At 41.8% G+C, this 20,119-nt stretch overlaps 1 pseudogene; it reads left to right on the top strand.

The window, feature by feature from the left end:
* The first annotated feature begins 1,425 nt into the window (after positions 1 to 1,425).
* Positions 1,426 to 2,941, top strand: LOC119285678 (annotated as a pseudogene).
* The last annotated feature ends 17,178 nt before the right edge of the window (positions 2,942 to 20,119 follow it).

The following is a 20,119-nucleotide window of genomic DNA, read 5'->3' as shown; positions in this document are numbered from 1 at the left end:
GTGGGGAATTGCGGCGAGACGCGGCAGTGGGGGATAGGGTTTCGACCCGCATATGCACCGCAAACCCGTAGATATATTGCTTGGCGGAGGGGGGAGGGTTGCGGGCCGCGGTAAAAATATTTACGGGCCGTCGAGTATACGGGCTCTGTTCTGGCCAGAAAATTGGGCCGAATCCGTATACTCGCCATAATTTTGCGGGTTTGTGACTTTTACGGGGTTCGCTATAGTTGCTCTAACGCGGCCATGGCATGCAAATTGCATTTCTCCTTCATATTTTTCATCCTTGTCGTCATGTCGTCCCCAGTGTTATATGTGGTTGTCAACCTTGTCGGATGGACGCCATATTGTGCCTGGCACTGCCGCCGGCGTCTTTTCTCTATGCCTCCTCGCCCTCTGCTTACACTAATGCCACCATCACGGGCACACTGCCAAGGAACTCTATTGTAACTCTGTGTGTTATGTCATGCGTAGATATTAGCTCTTAATCATATCCTGTGTATATATACAATCAAACACTATGTAGTTGCATGAGTGGAGACAATACAGGACACCAAACAGCATGCTAAAACCGTTCCCCTAATGCAGGAAGTCTAGATGTGGGCGACCAAATGAGGTGCAGATGCAGATTTCGTTTGCCTGTTTTCTCATAGCCAGGCCCAACTAAGACATGTGTGCAACGCAGACAAATTCGTAGATGACAACCAAACAAGCCCCTAGTGGTCTCAGGGTAATTTTGCGAGGTACCTCTAATTAGTGTTTGTGTAAGTACGTATATTGCCTGGAAAATATTTTTTTTATCACCCAAGTTTATAATTTACTACATTTTTACGAAAATTACTATATTTTACATAATGTGTTACTATATTTTGTATGTACCGTTACTGGGGTGTAGAATAAGCTATTCTACACTCACGCTTAGTTTAGCGTTACTATATATATATATATATATATATATATATATATATATATATATATATATATATATATATATATTTTCAGGATAGCATGTGGCACCGGTACAAATATATGCATCATGAAATTCGCACGCTTGCAAACTACCAGTAGGTGGCATTCACTCATTGCCAGTAGCCTTTGTTGATTACAACTTGGCACCGCAGTTTTCTCCGTGATAACTCATAACTAATTAGTAAGTTAGTGAGTAGATTGCTGTCTAAAGAAAATTAGTGAATTCATCTAATGATGTGCTTCCGTCTGGCTGTCCGGCCGCCTCCATTATACATACCGTGCGCCGTCGGTGTACCTGCCACGGCAAAGATTCCGCAGAGTGCAAACAAGGAACAACTCATTAAACCATGGGAATTTTACCTGCTGCTCCGGAGGACAGCCCACCACATGCAGGCGTGTGGACACTCCGGCGCTATATATTTCCCCGGCGCCAGTTCATCAGCAGCAGCAGCAGCTCAAGCTTCTCCGGATCAACTAGCCATCGTCGTTTCTTGCATAGCCAAGAAAGAAACAAGCTTCTTGGCCGAGAAGATGGCGTCCAGGGCTGCGACGATGGTTGCGCTGCTGCTCGCGGCGGTGGCGGCGACGTGCGGGCGGGCGCAGCTGCACGACAAGTTCTACAGCGAGTCGTGCCCCAGCGTGGAGGACGTCGTGAGGAAGGAGATGGTGAGGGCTCTGTCACTAGCGCCTAGCCTCGCCGGGCCGCTCCTCCGGATGCACTTCCACGACTGCTTCGTCAGGGTAAGCTACATTTGCATGCATGTTGTCTGTCCTGCCCGTACCCTATTGTGTGCGGCGGCCTGACCAGTGACCGCCATTAATTAATGCAGGGGTGCGACGGCTCGGTTCTGCTGGACTCGGCCAACAAGACGGCGGAGAAGGACGCGCAGCCGAACCAGACGCTGCGAGGCTTCGGGTTTGTCGAGAGGGTGAAGGCCGCGGTGGAGAAGGCCTGCCCCGACACCGTCTCCTGCGCCGACATCCTCGCCCTCATTGCCAGGGACGCAGTATGGCTGGTGAGTAGAGTACTCCTACTATGCCATTTTTCAAATGACACGGTACGTGTGGAAGCCAAATTCTAATGCTGCTCGATCATGGTTTCTCCAGAGCAAGGGTCCATTCTGGACAGTTCCTCTGGGCCGGCGAGACGGCAGCGTGTCCCTTTCCAACGCGACCGACGCTCTGCCACCCCCGACCTCCAACTTCACCGTGCTCACCCAGCTCTTCGCCGCCGTGAACCTCGACGCAAAGGACCTTGTCGTCTTGTCCGCCGGGCACACCATCGGGACGTCGCACTGCTTCTCCTTCTCCGACCGGCTCTACAACTTCACCGGCATGGAGAACCCCAGCGACATCGACCCCACGCTGGAGCCGCAGTACATGATGCGGCTAAAGAGCAAGTGTGCCAGCCTGAACGACAACACCACACTCGTGGAGATGGACCCCGGCAGCTTCAAGACCTTCGACACCGATTACTTCTAGCTGGTGAGCAAGCGGAGGGGCCTCTTCCACTCCGACGGCGCCCTCCTCACCGACCCCTTCACCCGCGCCTACGTCCAGCGCCATGCCACCGGAGCATTCAAGGACGAGTTCTTCGCCGACTTCGCCGCCTCCATGATCAAGATGGGCAACGCCAACCCGCTCACCGGAAGCCAGGGCGAGATCAGGAAGAAGTGCAACGTGGTTAACCATTAAGCCACCGAAGAAGTATAAGGCTGTTTTGATTTGTGATCATGTTTTTCCCCTGTAAATTGCTGTAAGATTGTCATAGCTCCTTTCTCTTTCAACTTTTTTTTATTAATTTATTGTTTCGTTACAACCATGTAAATTTCTTGTACACATGACGAACACTTTGAAATTGCCACATCCGACGTGTCGTGCGTTGTCATCTGGTGCGCTTACTAGTATTGTCTAAGTTGTATTGTTTTATTTTTGGTTGTTACATAAATAATGTTTTGTTGTGTTTTTTGTTTTATCTTAGGGCACCATAATGTTTCTTATGTACTAGTAAAAAGAAGAGTTATAGTTAGACTATTTTAATTTAGTTACTTTACGGACCGGTTGCATAGCGGCTAACAGCGTTACCAATATTTTGGGCGTTGGTGTGCATTAGTCTCTTCTTGTTAGGAAGTGCATCTTTATGTTCCGCTGTGTATCAGTGAAAAGCAAGTGCACAAGCACGAAGAACAATGGATCCCAGGTAGAAATTCATTTTTCATACATATCCTATAATTTTTATCTACATGTACTCTTTGTTCGTACATGTGAAGATAATACAGTGTGGTAAAAGTCAAAGAAGAGTCATATAGTAGAAGCCAATGAGCAGCTTGGAGCATTACTGCAGTATAAAAGGCACTTTCCATGGTGCTCCCTAGACCAACCATATATATCACTTTTCCTCTTTTTTGCTGGAAAAGTTTCCGATCTATTCATCGACTGACAAGGTAGTATAAAGAACACCAGAAGTAAAAATTACATCCAGATCTGTAGACCACTTAGCGACGACTACATGCACTGTAGCGAGCCAAAGACGCGCCGGCGTCATCGCCCCTCACTCACCGGAGGCGGGCAAATCTTGTTGTACTAGACAATCGGGAAATTGTCGTGTTAATCCCTATTGGACCAGCACACCAGTACTAGACAGTCGGGAAGTATTAGTGTTATTAAATAATTATTCAAGAATATTAGTGTTACTAAATAATTATTTCAGTTTTTTTGAATTTTTGTCAAATCTGGTCAAATTGTGGACTAACAATGGTCAAACTACTTATTCAAGAAATATTAGTGTTACTAAATAATTATTTCGGTTTTTCTGAATTTTGGTCAAATCTGGTCAAATTGTGGTCAAACTATTTATTCAAGAAATATTAGTGTTACTAAATAATTATTGTTTTATACAATAATAGTTTCAAACTCAAACAGTGAAATGTGTGACTTCATACTCAAGCTAAACTCCCGAGGGTTAATAGGATTGACATCTTACTATTGTTAGGAAAACAATAAGTGCAGAATTGGAGACGAAGGAGAATAGAACCCGAAAGTTAAGCGTGCTCGGGCTGGAGTAGTGAGAGGGATGGGTGATGATCGGGAAGTTAGATGATTTTGAATGATGAGGGGTGATTAGAGATTAGAGGTTAAATTGAGTAGTGACAAGGGGTGGGTGATTAGAGATTAAATTATAAAATAATTCAGAAATTTGAAAATCGAGAAAAAAATTCAAAAAAAATACCTTTAGTCCCGGTTGATGTTACCAACCGGGACTAAAGGTGGAGCTGGTGGAGCTCTAGCCAGCGGCCACGTGGAGGGCCTTTAGTCCCGGTTCGTGTAAGAACCGGGACTAAAGGGGGGGCTTTAGTAACGACCCTTTAGTCCCGGTTCGAAAACCGGGACTAAAGGCCCTTATAAACCGGGACTAATGACCCTTTTTCTACTAGTGGTAGAAAAACATTTTTCACACATATCCCATGACTTTTATCTACATGTACTTTTTTGTTCGTACATGTGAAGATAATAGACAGTGGTAAAAGTCAAAAACGGGTCATATAGTAGAAGTCAATCAGCACCTTGGAGCATTACTGCAGTATAAAATCCACTTTCCACCGTGCCCCTAGATCAACCATATATGTCACCTTTCGTGTTTGGGGAATGATCTGTGTCGGCGCACCGGCCCAACTGTTGGGCCGGTCGCACAGCAACCGTTGGATCCGACCGCCTGGGCCACTGGATCCCGCCAAAGAAAACGATTCCCCCTTACCTTCTTCTTCCTTGCATGAGGGAAAAAAGGAAATCTGCAGGTCAGCCTCCTCGTGCGCGCCCTTGGCTGCCCCGTCGCAGCTCGCCGGGCCTGCTCGACCGCCCCGTCGCACCTCGCCGGGCCTGCTCGACGTCGCAGCTCACGGGGGCCGGTCCATGTCACAGATCGCTGAGGCCGCCGTAGCTCACCGGATGCAGCTCTGCCTTGCATCTCGACGTGTGTCACACCTCCTGATTGCAGCACTACCAGATGAGGGTTCCAGCGTCGCCACCGGCCTGCTGTCGTAGCTCGCCATCCGCCCATCGCAGCACCGCCACGCAGCACCATCGTCGCCGGTCGCCATTGTTATCTAGTTGTTTTCAGTTTGAAGCTTTTTTAAAAGCGGGTAGTAGCTATTCTCGACGCCGGTTGCAGCTTTTTTCGGCTGTGCGGTGGCCGACCTCCAGCTACCCCGTATCCAGTTGAATTTTTTTTTCAAAATCGGGTGTAGCTTTTTTGGTTGCCGGACGTAGCATTTTTCAGTATGGTTGCAGCTATAACGCACGTCTGTCGAAGCCTATTCTTTCTCTGGTTCCAGCAAAAAATGCCATCGGTCGTGGCATTTTGGGTTGACGGTTGTAGCTCCGATGTGCACCGGTTGTAACATCTGCTTCTCTCTTGTCCCTGCAAGAAAGAATGACGCATGTAGCAAAAAGTTTTAGATGGTTGAAGCATCCCCGTGCAGCACGTCGGCGCCTGCAGGCGGTTGAAAGCTTTTTGTTTCACCCGTTGTAGCTTTTTCCACAATGGTTGTAGCTTCTCACCCGTTGTAGCTCAATGGATGTAGCAAACAATTTCACTAGTAGTAGCAAAATCAAACTACGGGTGCAGCAAAAACACCGTCGCCGCCTTCGCGAGGTCGCAGCTCCGCCTTAAATGGATGTAGCAAAAACCTACGCCTTACATGGATGTAGCAAAAACCTCCAACGGTAGTAGCAAAATCCTGCTACGGTTGCAGCAAAAAAATCATTGTCGTCCTTCATGAGGTCGCAGCTCTGCCTGATGGATGTAGCAAAAAGCTTTGCCGGTAGTAGCAAAATCCAACAATGATTGCAGCTTTCCCTTGTTGTGCAGTGCCATTGAAGCTTTCTATGTCTATGGTTGAAGCTTTTTTCAACGGTTGTTGAAGCTTTTCTAGGTGACGGTTGCAACACTTGTATACGCGGGAGGATCCGGGCATGGCTGCAGGCAGCCATGGCGGCCAGGGAGCGCTTGGCCGCCGGCGATGGAGCTTGTGGTTACCCAAACACAGCCCGGGAGGAGGGGGCAGAGGATGCGCGCGCGTGAAGACTGTAGGTAGGGGGTGGATGTGTCATGCGCGTGGGGAAATCGCCGGCCGTGCAGTGGACGGCGGCCTCGCCGGCGAGATTGGGCTGCCGCGGGTAGAGGGTCGATGCGGGGGGTAGAGCGGCCTTGCCGGCGAGATTAGGCTACAGCGGGGTAGGGGCGCGATGTGGGGGTGGACGGCGGCCTCGCTTGCGAGATTGGGCTGCAGCAGATAGGGTGCGGATCCAGGTCCCATCGACACAGGAGCACGAGGTAGCGGGCGACCGGCCGAAGCTTTGGCCGGCGCACCGTCTCCAAACGTTTCCCTTCGTGTTTTTACGGGAAAAGCTTCCAATCTATTCATTAACTGTCACGGTAATGTAAAGAACAACAGAAGTAAAAATGACATCCAAATCCATAGACCACCTAGCAACGACTATAAGCACTGTAGCGAGCCGAAGATGCACCGCCGTCCTTGCCCCTCACTCACCGGAGGTGGGCAAATCTTATTGTAGTAGACAATCGGAAAGTCTTCGCGTTAATCACTACTGGACCAGTGCACCAGAACAACATCCACCACCGACGAACAAAGACCTGATCCATGTGGATCCACCAAAGACAAACGCCGACCGAATCCCATGAGACAAACCTTCACACTCCCTCTAGCAATGGTAGAAGCACCGTCAGAATGGGGGCTAGGCAAGGAGAATCGTATCCCATCATCAAAGAGCCATCGCCTCCTCGCCTCCTTGAGTAGGACACATACCCTCAAAAATTCAGAAAAATATCAAAAAAAAACGAAGCCCTAAGACTACGAGGTGTCCTTATTTTCCCTCCTTGCCAAGAGCGATGATGGTTGCAGTAAAAAAAAGTATTTCTAGTATTATGTACAAGTCCAAGAGCCTATAAAAAATGCCTCGTAGTAGCTTGTAAGGCATCTCATTCTTATGGAAGGGGATTTCATCTCAAGTGTGGTGTGAAGAGATCTCTCGGCTATGCTAGGAAAGGTAGCACCGAGAAGGCGCTTAGACACCCTTAGGCGTTAGGCAACGACCAAATGCCTCGCCTAGGGCATAAGCAAAACTCTAGGGAGTGGAAGAAAGAAATTATCCACTCAAGCGAGAAATCATGCCATGTTACATAGATTTGTCGAATGGGCCTAGGCCATATTCTAAAGGCTAGATGTGGTAGTTTACTCACATGTATGATCTAAGTTAATATTGGTACACATATATAACCCCAAATATACCTTGATAGCCAATTCTATACATCCACCTAGGCTACACTTAGGGTTCTTAAACACTGCCTAGGTTCTAGGCTAGCACTTTCTCCAACCTTGCCTCTCGGTGGAAATTTGACCTCTTGTCGATGCAAATAAAAGGTTCTCTATCATAAGTTCACATGTTTGGAGTTTTTCCTTTCAATGGAGTTCTCGCTCACCCTTCTTTATTCTTTTTCCTTGATATCCTCAACAATAAGAGTAGGACTTCCATATTTTTGTGGAACGAAGCTTATATTAAATTTCTGATGTCTAACATTGTCACTGTATAACCCTTATATTGTTTTTTGACAACTACAACCAGAAGTGCATATATTCCTTTAAAGTTTAATAATTTCTCATATATGATATTTTTCCTTTAGGACTAACCTACTAGTCACTGCTAACAAAATTCATGTTTTCGTTAGTTGAAAGAAAACCACAAAATTTGAGAAAATATTCAAAGATTACACATGAAGGAGGAAAGATAGGGAAACATGACAAAAGCCAACCCTTGGCAACCACTAGGGAGTCCATGCAACTGACCCATGTGTCCAACCCTGCCGAGTGAGTTCATCATATGACCCACATAGTACTCCCACCCGTGTCTGCTTGTCCGAGGGCATTGCCTTCTCCCCTATATATATCTCCTTTGCGTATTATTACAATGTTTTAGGGGTGGCTATACACTAAATATTTCTTTGCAAGGGATGGACTAGGATAACAATTGATCCAATCTCCAAAAAGTCTTCCTTTAGATCCAATCTAGATTAGCCGGCTCAAATAAATAGTTGTATTATGCACTCTCATGATTACACTTGAGTGGTGTCTTTTTCAGGCTACCATTTGGATGTAGTAGCTACGTAGCAACATCTCTCTCTCTCTCTCCACGACTTCCCTATGGACTTATACTACCAAATAATATGTCTATTCAGAACTCCCAATTAATTATAGTAATTTCTCTCTAAATGATTCAATAGATGACATCTCAATAGGTTTTGGATGGTCAAAACAAGCTCCTTGGAACCCCTCTTTTATGAACACAGGGTGAGCGAAGTTGTATTCATAATAAATTGCCTAGATCGGATGACTTCTCAACCGAGCCTATCAAACCTTCTAGGAGGTTGGGGAGTTGTTTGAGGACCTCCATGTGCAGCACCCTAAGCTTTTAAGACTATTTTTTGTGAAAATATTTTGATGCCCATGACTAAAGAGGCTAATCAATTTCCATTGTACATATTGACATGCCTTCTTAACGTTAACTTCATATTTACAAAGGTGGCAAATGATTGACCCAATCGGGTTGTCGACCAAGTGGTTCAACCCACAAAAACATCGTTAATGCATGATAGGATTATCATGGACAAGGTGGCACTACAGGAATCAGCTTATTTGCAGTCTGCCATGGCAGATGGCAAAGGCACCAAAAGCGGACATCAAAGCTCTTTGTCGTTTGCCACCGACGACAAACCTGCTCGGCAAAGAGAGCGATGATAAATAAGTTCTTTGTCGTCTGCGTCCTTCAATTCTAGGGATATTGTAGGTTTTCACATCTTTTCTACGAAGATTGTACTTTAATTGACAATGATATAATCGACTGATCTTCTAGTAAATATAAATGTTGTTCACATTATATTTAACAATCTTTACTAATTCAATAGTTTCTCATCCTATAAATTCTTCTCAATATGTACATATAATTATTTTATCCTATGAGTGAGTTAACACTTGTAGTATACATTCAGTTAGTACTGAGTATCTGTAAGTGGGTCACCATGACAACAAGATCAATTAATATAAATTGTTCAAACTCTTTAATATGGCATTACAATTCAAATATTACGTCTAATCATTCTAAGATACTACAATTACATATAATTAAAATAATCAATACAAACTTATATGTGTCAACACACAACACCGTAATCCTTATTACAAATAGTAAATATTTAGTTCATGCGTAAGAATGTTGATCTACAATTTCTACATCATTTGATGAAGATGTAAAGGCAGCTTTCCTTTATTACAGTCCATTTTTTGTAAATGCCATAACATTAGTACTCGTATAATAGAAAATGTGTACTACAAAAAAATGTGCAATTATGTAAGTAGCAATAGAGCTGATAAACAAATTAGAATGAAACATTAACATTCAAATGTACCTTAGTTAGTTTTTATTTTACTTCAATGCCATCAAAGTACATTGCTATCATCAGAGATGCAATTGCTGAATCTTCCCTGCATTTGCCATAATTAGAAGAAATAAATTAGTTTTACAGATAAACATGAATAATGGAATATACCTCTGAAGTGGTACGTTGGATGATGAAATTTCTTTGACCATCCAAGATGATGAAAGCAACTCTAAATACTCAAGAACTTTTCAGTACAGTCAAATATATATAAGCACATGTTTCATGCCTTTCTTTCATGTATGATGCAGTACCATTTGCACACTATGGATCTAAAGTGTTGCTTACTTTCTCCTTCATGTCCCACACATAAGTTCACCAAGCTTAGTGCATCGGCACAACAATTATGAACTAAAAGTATTTTTCACAATGAAAAATATTCATTAGATTTGGATAGGTTAAAACAACCATATGTTCAACATTTGATTCAACTATATCAATAAATTTTCTACTTGACCCACTTGCATTGTTACAGATAGAACCTTCATTTGTACAAGCAGCAAATAATCACAATTATATTAATAGATTCAACAAAACAAGCTATTCAAAAAATATTACCTTCTGATCATGCTACAACATTACTGAGGACAGAAACTTGTTCAGAATGCTTGGCTGAATTTCATTAAGAAAGTCAATACAGTAAGTTACATATCTACAAACAATAATTTTAAAAGAGAAATATAATACATAACTCATTTATTTTGGCAACACATGTAGCCTTATTTCATCTCTCAAGAAAGCATGAACTCCGGCCTCTTCGAGTGCAACACATGCAAGTCTGGTTTAACAATAAGAAGACTTTATCTATAACTTCAATATCTTCTCTAATTATGTCATCCTTCTTCATATTCCGTTCACTAACTCTTTTAGTCTGCCTCAGTTTGAATTCTTGAGTTATAGAATGTCGCACTGATGACCCACAAGTGTAGGGGATCTATCGTAGCCTTTTCGATAAGTAAGAGTGTCGAACCCAACGAGGAGCAGAAGGAAATGATAAGCAGTTTTTAGTAAGGTATTCTCTACAAGCACTGAAATTATCGGTAATAGATAGTTTTGTGATAAAGTAATTTGTAATGTGTAACAAGTAATGTAAGTAAATAAGGTGCAGCAAGGTGGCCCAATCCTTTTTGTAGCAAAGGACAAGCCTGGACAAACTCTTATATGAAGGAAAGCGCTCCCGAGGACACATGGGAATTATCGTCAAGCTAGTTTTCATCACGCTCATATGATTCGTGTTCGATACTTTGATAATTTCATATGTGGGTGGACCGGTGCTTGGGTACTGTCCTTACTTGGAAAAACATCCCACTTATGATTAACCTCCATTGCAAGCATCCGCAACTACAACAGAAGTATTAAGGTAAACCTAACCATAGCATGAAACATATGGATCCAAATCAGCCCCTTACGAAGCAACACATAAACTAGGGTTTAAGCTTCTATCACTCTAGCAACCCATCATCTACTTATTACTTCCCAATGCCTCCCTCTAGGCCCAAACAATGGTGAAGTGTCATGTAGTCGACGTTCACATGACACCAATAGAGGGATGACAACATACATCTCATCAAAATAACGAACGAATACCAAATTCACATGACTACTTATAGCAAGACTTCTCCCATGTCCTCAGGAACAAACATAACTACTCACAAAGCATATTCATGTTCATAATCAGAGGGGTATTAATATGCATAATGGATTTGAACATATGATCTTCCACCAAGTAAACCAACTAGCATCAACTACAAGGAGTAATCAACACTACTAGCAACCCACAGGTACCAATATGAGGTTTGGATACAAAGATTAGATACAAGAGATGAACTAGGGTTTGAGATGAGATGGTGTTAGTGAAGATGTTGATGGATATTGACCCCCTCCCGATGAGAGGATCATTGGTAATGACGATGGTGATCATTTCCCCCTCCCAGAGGGAAGTTTCCCCGACAGAACAGCTCCGCTAGAGCCCTAGATTGGTTCCGCCAAGGTTCCGCCTCATGGCGGCGGAGTTTTGTCCCATGAGCTTGCTTATGATTTTTTATCGGACGAAAGACCTCATACAGAAGAAGATGGGCATCAGAGGGCCACTAGGGGGCCCACGAGGCAGGGGCGCGCCCAGGGGGTAGGGCGCGGCCCCCACCCTCGTGGCCAGGGTGCGGGGGCCCTCTGGTGCTTTCTCCGCTCATTATTTTTTATTAATTCCAAAAATTACTTCCGTGAAGTTTCAGGACTTTTGGAGCTGTGCAGAATAGGTCTCTAATATTTGCTCCTTTTCTAGCCCAGAATCCCAGTTGCCGGCATTCTCCCTCTTCATGTAAAGCTTGTAAAATAAGAGAGAATAGGCATAACTATTGTGACATAATGTGTAATAACAGCCCATAATGCAATAAATATCGATATAAAAGCATGATGCAAAATAGACGTATCAACTCCCTCAAGCCTCGCTTGTCCTCAAGCGAAAGCCAAAATCGAAAAATATGTCCACATGTTTAGAGATAGAGGTGTCGATAAAATAAAATACGGATATGAGGGCATCATGATCATTCTTAGAACAACAGCATATATATACACACACACATAAACACTATTCTGATCACGGGATCAGAATAATATTCTGATCACAACATGAACTTCCTGAGTAACGCGCCTGACCTTCCCCGAGTACTAGGTTGAACTTCAGCTAAAAAGGTGTCCAAATGGGGCTTGCGATATACCGTTGGATAGCTATGGACATCAGTATCATGACCCAAGTTAAAGTTTTGGCAAAATGTAAGCTGTTTAAGAGCAGTTTTGAAAACCATTATTTCTTCATATAAAAAACGTGAATCGTATTTTCGATCGCATTTTTAAACCGTTTATCGGAATGAGGCAAATAATATATTGTTGGAAATCTGCTGCAAAACCGTTACTTCCACATGTTGAAAGTTTTCTCTAATTCCATACGGTTAAAGAGTAATTCGAAAAATCGTAAAATTTCGCAAACCAAACACCCGACTTCATATTTTCGACGCCATTTCTAAACGGCTAATCCAATTGAGGCAAATAATATGGCGTTGGAAAGCTTATGAAAATGTGCTACTTTTTTATGTTATAAGTTTTTTCTAATTTTGAATGGTTTAAAAGTAATTTAGAAAATGGTACAAGTTCCACCGAGTACGTATTTTTGAGCTAATTTTTTAACTGTACGTCCAAATGCAGCAAATGATATGGCGTTGGAAAGCTTGAAGAAATGCAAAACTTTTTTGTATATATTGTTTCTCCTAATTCATTACAGTTTTATGTCAGCTTTGAAAATGGTTAAAAATGTATTTTTGCCGAAATTTCTACAAACTTTATCGGAATGGGGCAAATAATATACCGCTAAAAAGCTACGGAAAATGCGAAACTTTTTCATGTTGATGGTTTTCTCTGATTCATAGCCGTTTTCAAGTAATTTGGAAAACAGCGGGATCATGCGTTCTGCCTTTATCGTGAAACAGATTCTTCGAAATTGCACCGCGTGAAGAACCTGAACTTCTCGGCGCGTGTACCTGAACTTCACTCTGTTTTTCACGTAATTTTTTTGCTCGTAGGTCTCTATCCACTTGCTCGTAACTCTCCATCCATTCACTGGAATTGAGCAGGTGATATACCGATGGAAAGCTGCTGTAAGCACGCAAGTTTCCCATGTTGATCATCTTTTCATACTCGCGACAATTTTAAAAGTTTTTCATCTAAAATTCATTCAGTGTAGTTGATGAACTTCCTGCTGTTTTCACGTTGAACTTCTGTGACATATTTTCGTTTGTAATTTTCTCATCCATTTCGTCAGTGTTACACAAAACATATTCTTTTTGTACAAACCTCTCTCACAATATTTTTTTAACTTTCTTCGATCGAGGACTTGAACTTACACAGATGATATTCCTGTCGTTTTGAAGAAAATTAGAGAAATGACAAGATCATGATTTCTGTGTTCATTGCGAATGGAAACGCACTGCGTGAAGTAGTTGAACTTCTCGGGGTATGTATGTTTGAACATCACTTTGTTTTTGACGTGCTGTTTTTTGCACCGCGTGAAGTAGTTGAACTTCTGGGGCATGTCTATTTGAACTTCATTCTGTTTCACTTTATTGTTTTTTTCTTGTATGAAATACACACCATGTAGTACGTGAACTTCTAGTTATTATCACTTTGAACTTCTCTCTGGTTTGAGAGAATTATTTTAAAACACAAAAAACAACCTATTTTTTTACGTATTTTGGACATCTAAATATAAGGTTAACCTCTCACAAGAATTTTTTTGAACTTTTCCTCACTAAGCACTTGAACTTCTAGCAACCATTTTTTCGTTTATGAGTTGTTTTTAAAAGTGCAAAAAATGGCGTTGTGTTTTTTTTTTTTGACCAGGTAAATCCTAGGTTTTAATATACTTCGAACTTCTCTATTTTTTCAATATGAACTTCACCTATTTATATTTTGAGTAAAGAATTGTATTAGATTTTTATACGGAAAAAATCAAACATGGAATACAAGGTGAACCTCTCTCGCAACAATTTTTGAACTTCTCCGGATAGAGCACTTGAACTTCTTTCAACAAACATTTTTAAGATTTTATTTTTCTATACTTTTAAATGTCACCTGAAATGCATTCCTTGCATTACTCAGTTACGGGGAAATATGTGAGTTTTTTAATGAATTTTTAATCTAATTTTCTTAATCTTTTTTATGAATTTTGAAGCGCTCTATTTTTAAAAGTTGAACTTCTTGTTTTTTGGACTTCTTGTTTCCATTCTTTAATAACGAGGAAAATCTGAGTTCACTATAATCCTCGAACTTCTCCATTTTTTAATATGAACTTCCTGGTTTTATTTCTTAATCTATTTTAAGAAATTTTGAAGCGCTCTATTTTTAAAATTTGAACTTCTTATTTTTTTTTGAACTTCTTGTTTCCATTATTTAATAACAAGGAAAATCTGAGTTTTCTATAATCATCGAACTTCTCCATCTTTTTAATATGGACTTCCTGGTTTTTTTTCTTAATCTTTTTTATGAAATTTTGAAGCGCTTATTTTTTTGTAAAGATTGAGCCATGATGTTGTTTTAATATGGGCTTCTCGGGTATTTTTAGAAAATGGGGAAATCATTTTTATAAACCTTTTGATATGTTCCATTATTTTAATTTGAACTTCTTCATTTTATTCTTTAGCAACGAGAAAAAAATCTAAGTTTTTTCTTCACATTGAACTTCTCCATTTGTAAAATTTGGACTTCTTATTTTTTTGTAATGGAAAATATCCTATTAGTTTTAGTAAAAATCGAACCGCTCCATTATTTTACTTTGAACTTCGAGAGTTTTTTTATTTAGAAACGGTGAAAATCCTTTTGTATTTTTAGTTTTTAAATTGAACTTCATACTTTTCTTTTTATATAAAACAAGAAGAACTTGAGTTTTTTTGTATATATTGAACTGCTTTGTTATTATTAATGTGAACTTGGTGGCTTGATTATTTAGTCTCAAGGGAAATCGTTTCTTACTAAATAAAAATTGAACCGTATTGTTATTTAATTTTGAACTTTGAGGGTCTTCTTTTAAGATACAAATTGAACCACATTGGGCTGCCAGGATGAACTTCTCTCTTTCTCTGCTCCCAGAGAGAAAGCGGTGCATTGGTGAATAATAACATTATGTTGAACAACTTGGAGACTAGTCTTTTTTTGCTAACTGTTTCTCTACATAAAACGGGTAAAATCACGGAAAATGACATCATTTTTTATTGTGGTCTTTTTTGCTCACTGTTTCTCTACGTAAAAATTGAAATCAAAGGATATTTTCCACCATAAAAAACAATTTTTAAATTTACGAGCTTGTCATGGGCCTGTCCAACCTAAAGACTAGTCTTTTGTTTTGTATTTTTTATTTATTGAACTACCCAACTCCGCGAATTTGTACTTCAAATTATTTGTTTGTTTAGTATCATTTTTTGCGGCGCCCATCTTTTTCTACACTCTTTTCTTGTGCGAATTTAACATTTTAAACCTCCCAAAAATCGGATTGCTACTTTTTTTATGAATGCTTTTCCTCTAAGCATTTTTTAACTGTAAGATGCATTCTTCCTAAAATACAATGATTGAACTCTCTATACAATAATATTTGAACTTCCAGATTACTTTAAAAAATACATACTGCTTTAGGTGTATGTAAACAATATGGTTTACACAAACTTCGTTACATCAAATCACGTGAAAGAACATGCATGAATGGAAAAAGGGGAAGGAGTTACAAGGTCCATAACATACTTTGTTTGGTATCTTTTCTGAAGGTTCTGCACAATAAACTTAACACGTTACAAAATTCAAGCTACAAAATGAAATACACTAATCCAAGCTATGATCGGCCTACCATAAAGTTATAGCACAGTTATCACTAGCCGACTAGGACTTTGCAACATCCTGCATCCAAAACTCTTTTGATACTTGTTACCATTGACCTGCAGCAGTTGGCTCGCTGTCCATTTTACTAACACGGTAACATACTAACATGACAGATGTCAAAAGAAAGAACACAGTAACATGACAGACACACATACACATGCCCACACACAGTGGGATATGCTTGAAGCTAGCACAAAGTTGTCGACGATGGGAATTCAGAAGTGGGACGACGAGGACGGCCGTGACCTGACATCCACCCTGGCGAATCGGTGGAAGAACTCGACGCAGTCGGAGATGGCCTCGTCGTAGTGCTCCTTGTTCACCGGCTGCAGGTTGGAGCTGCTGCATGATGGCCTCTTGGGTGCCACAGCCACGATGTCCTCGCCACCGCCCTTGGAGTTGGCGTTGAAGGTGACCTTGGGCGGCCGCGACGGGAAGGCCAACAGGCCCACCAGCATCTTCCTGAACCAGTCCATGACCCTGGCAGGCCACCTTGGTGCCGATCTCCCGCCATGGACATAGTGTGCCTTGCTGCCGTGGTTGTGGTGGTGAGACGGAAGCAAAGAGAACTCTGTTTGACTTGCCCACATCTAAACTGTTGGAAGTCTACGACAATCACAAAAGAGAACATCTGCAACATACTGTTAGTTTGTTCTTCTTGTATAATATATATTGAACTGCTGCAAGAAATCACAAGAATTAAACATTCCTAGAGTTTTTTGTAGGACAAAGATGCAGGCAGTGCCAGTAGGCATTGGAGCATCGAAATGCAAGTGCTACGGCGTGTGTGCGAGGATTGGAGATGGCTGGTCGCCGATGCATGGGAGCAGGGGTTAACACATTTTTTAAAACATCTTCAGTCAAGATTGTGAAGTTCATTTAACACATTTTTCACATGAGCAACACATCCATAAGTTCGGGCATGTTCGTCATCTAGTTCAAAGAGAAAAAACTGCTAAACAAATTTAGCCATATTAGTTGGATGGCATAGCTTTGCACACACAAGAGGATTTTCATGGGAGCACTACTCACGGCTGTTTTCGGAGAGGAACCTAGGATGCCACAAAGCACCGTGCGCTGCAGCTAGGAGAGGTGCGGGGAAGGTCAGAGAGAGTTGACAGGGAAGGTCGGAGAGAGTTGATGGGGAGGGACGATGCTCACCATGGCTGGCTTCTGGCGACACAGGAAGAGAAGAACTTGAGGGGAGGAGCACGGGAGATCAGACGCTGACATGTAGTGTACTTCTAGCTTGGATCTTGGCGTGGCACCGGCGCTCAGGTGGTCAACGCCGGCGGCGCACAGGGAGACAGGCGGCGGCGTGCAGGTGGTCGGGGCAGCACCGTGCAGATGGTCGGAGTCAGCGGCGCGCATGGAGCCAGGCCGGCGGCGGGCCTGTGGTCGTGGCGGCAGCACTCAGGGAGCCAGGCGGCGACGCGCGGGTGGTCGCGGCAGCGGCGCGCAGGGAGCCAGGCGGCGGTGGGGTGGGGCACCTACAGCGGGGGGTGGGGTCCGGGGCGGGGCGGAGCACTGGCGGCGGGTGGGGGAGGGGTCGCCGGTTGGGGATCGAGGCGAGCGAGGTGGGGATCAGGCACGGGAGGTGCGGGACACAAGATCGTTTTTTTCGATGGAGTTCGGGAACACTACTGCGGCTCCTATATAGGGCGCTATGATCCAAATAACTATTCTAATCCTGGGATTAGAATAGTGTTGTCCTAGCACTATGTATAGTTTCAACATCAAGCATAGCCCATGTATCAAACATCTAGCAGTCCATCAATGCAACAGAACACATAGGGTATTAAAAGATCCAATGCATACATAGTTTCATGGAGTTCATCCATATATACACACATAGTTTCACATTGTTCATCAATACAAACGAAAACAAGAACTAAACACTAGCAGTCCATCAATGCTGCTTCCATGAAGTGAATCATACCTACAAAAATGGGAGTAAGAAAGTTAGAAGAAGAAGAAGACTAGAGGAAGAAGAAGAAGAAGAAGACTAGAAGAAGAAAGAAGAAGAATAAGAGAAGACTAGAAGAAGAAGAATTTTCTTCTTCTTCTTTTCTCATCTTTCTTCTTCTCTTCTATCTTTTTATCCCTTTCCTCCTCATTCTCATTCTTCTTCTTTTATTCTTTCTTTTTTCTTCTCTTTCTTCTTCTATTCTTTCTTTTTCTCCTCTTTCTTGTTTTTGTTCTTCTTATTCCTTATATGTGTCATTTTAGAGCTAATATATGTAATTGTGCCATTTTTAGCCAACTAACCTTATTATGTCAATTTGGAGGAAAATAAGGTAAGTATAGGTCATTTTTGTGCTAACCTAGGTGATGATGCCATTTTGAGCCAACTTACGTAAGTATGGCTCATTTTTATCTAACTTAGGTAATTATGCCATTTAGGAGGAAAATAAGCTAAGTATGCATTTGTTAAGCAAAACACTAGAGAAAACTTACCCTCATCACAACAAATGTGATGAGGATCGCAACTAAGGTAATAATTGATCCAACGGCATAACGATACCAAGCCTCATTATCAATGGCATATTTTCTAATCTTCAAGCGCATTGCATCCGTCTTCATCTTGTGATCATCGAGGACATCGGCAACATACAACTCCAATTTCATCTTCTCTTCTTCAATTCTTCTAATTCTTTCTTTCAAATACTCATTTTATTTTTCAACTAAATTTAACTTCTCAACAATAGGGTCGGTTGCAATTTCTGTTTCACATACCTCCTAGATAAAAATATCTCTATGTCAACTTGATGGCCATAATTGTCATAAATGTGAAATGCAACAAATAGTTATAATAGAGAATATACCACATCTTAATCATAAAGCGGGCAAGGGCCGACGGGGACGGATATCAAGACCATGGCACTATGTATAACAAACAATCATACAAAGTAAGAAATTATACAAGTAACTATATAAATCATACAATCATACAAGCATTTATATAAATCAAGTACAACATAAAAAATTGAATACCTAATAATAATCTTGATCGTCGGGTTCAATAAATGCTCCAGGATCAATAAATGCATCATCATCATCACTATCATCAATGAAGTGCTCATCGGGTTCAGCGACATCAACATGTGGAAGGCCACCTTTACGTAATCGTTCAACCATTGACAAGTCATCCGCATCAGTAACCTCTTCTTGTTTAGGCTCTTCTTGTTCCGGCTCAGGGGTGAAGTCAGGTTCACTATCGCTGTCTACTTCAATGTTCTGGTGTGAAGTAAAGCGTTTCTTGAAGCGTTTTTTTGGAAAGAGTGTTTCTTGGAAGAATTCACCTTCATATGTGTCTGGGTTAATGTGAGGTTCATAATCCTCTTCATTGTGGGGAGGTAGTCTAACACGTGGTGGCACTTCATAAACGACATCCCAACCATTCAGATTTGGATAAGTTTGGCACTCCCACAGTAGATAGAAAACTTGGGTCGCTTGTTGAGCCATAATATAGACATCGGGAACATCTAAATGGGTGCTTTGTTTGATTTCGACTAGCCCTATATGTTCATGAGTCCTTCTAGTCTCCTTCGGCTAGAACTAGTAACATTTGAAGACTACGACGTTTGGTGCATTTTGACCATAGAATAGAAGTTCATAAATTGCTTCAACTCTCCCATAATACTCGATACCTCCATCGCCGATAGCAGAGACACAACAACTTGTAGACTTTCGGTCGGCCATAAATAGCTCTTTGCCATAGGTACGAAAGTGATGCCTGCTGATGTCGAATTTGTCAAATGAACGGGCCTTAAAGTCAAAACCATTAGTGAATTGTCTCAATTCAGCGTCCATAGACTTTGAATTAGCCTACAAGTTTAATACGAAAGGATTGTTGCATTAGCCGCAAATTAGATGAAGAAATGAGAATGGTCTAGTGGAAATTACCGTTTGTTTGAACCAAGAGGTGAAACCAGGAAAGCCGCCTCCTTGCTTCGCGAGGAGCTCATACTCTTCGATGGATTCCTTTTGGATCACCGCTCCATCCAAGAATTTGGTGATGTATCGACTGTATCAAAAAATATCTGGGAATAAGAGCAGTTCAAAGGAATTAGAAGTTGCGAAACAATGTACTACAAGAACTTACTCGATGCACGGCCGCACTTCTGTTAGGTTGGTGAAGATTGCTACCTCTTGAGCATGCGTTGGTTTTCCCTTGAAGAGGAAAGGGTGATGCAGCAAAGTAGCGAAAGTATTTCCCTCGGTTTT

Source organism: Triticum dicoccoides, chromosome 1A (genome assembly GCF_002162155.2).
Source record: "Triticum dicoccoides isolate Atlit2015 ecotype Zavitan chromosome 1A, WEW_v2.0, whole genome shotgun sequence".
Classification (NCBI taxonomy): domain Eukaryota; kingdom Viridiplantae; phylum Streptophyta; class Magnoliopsida; order Poales; family Poaceae; genus Triticum; species Triticum dicoccoides.
This window is presented reverse-complemented; position numbering and strand designations above follow the sequence as displayed.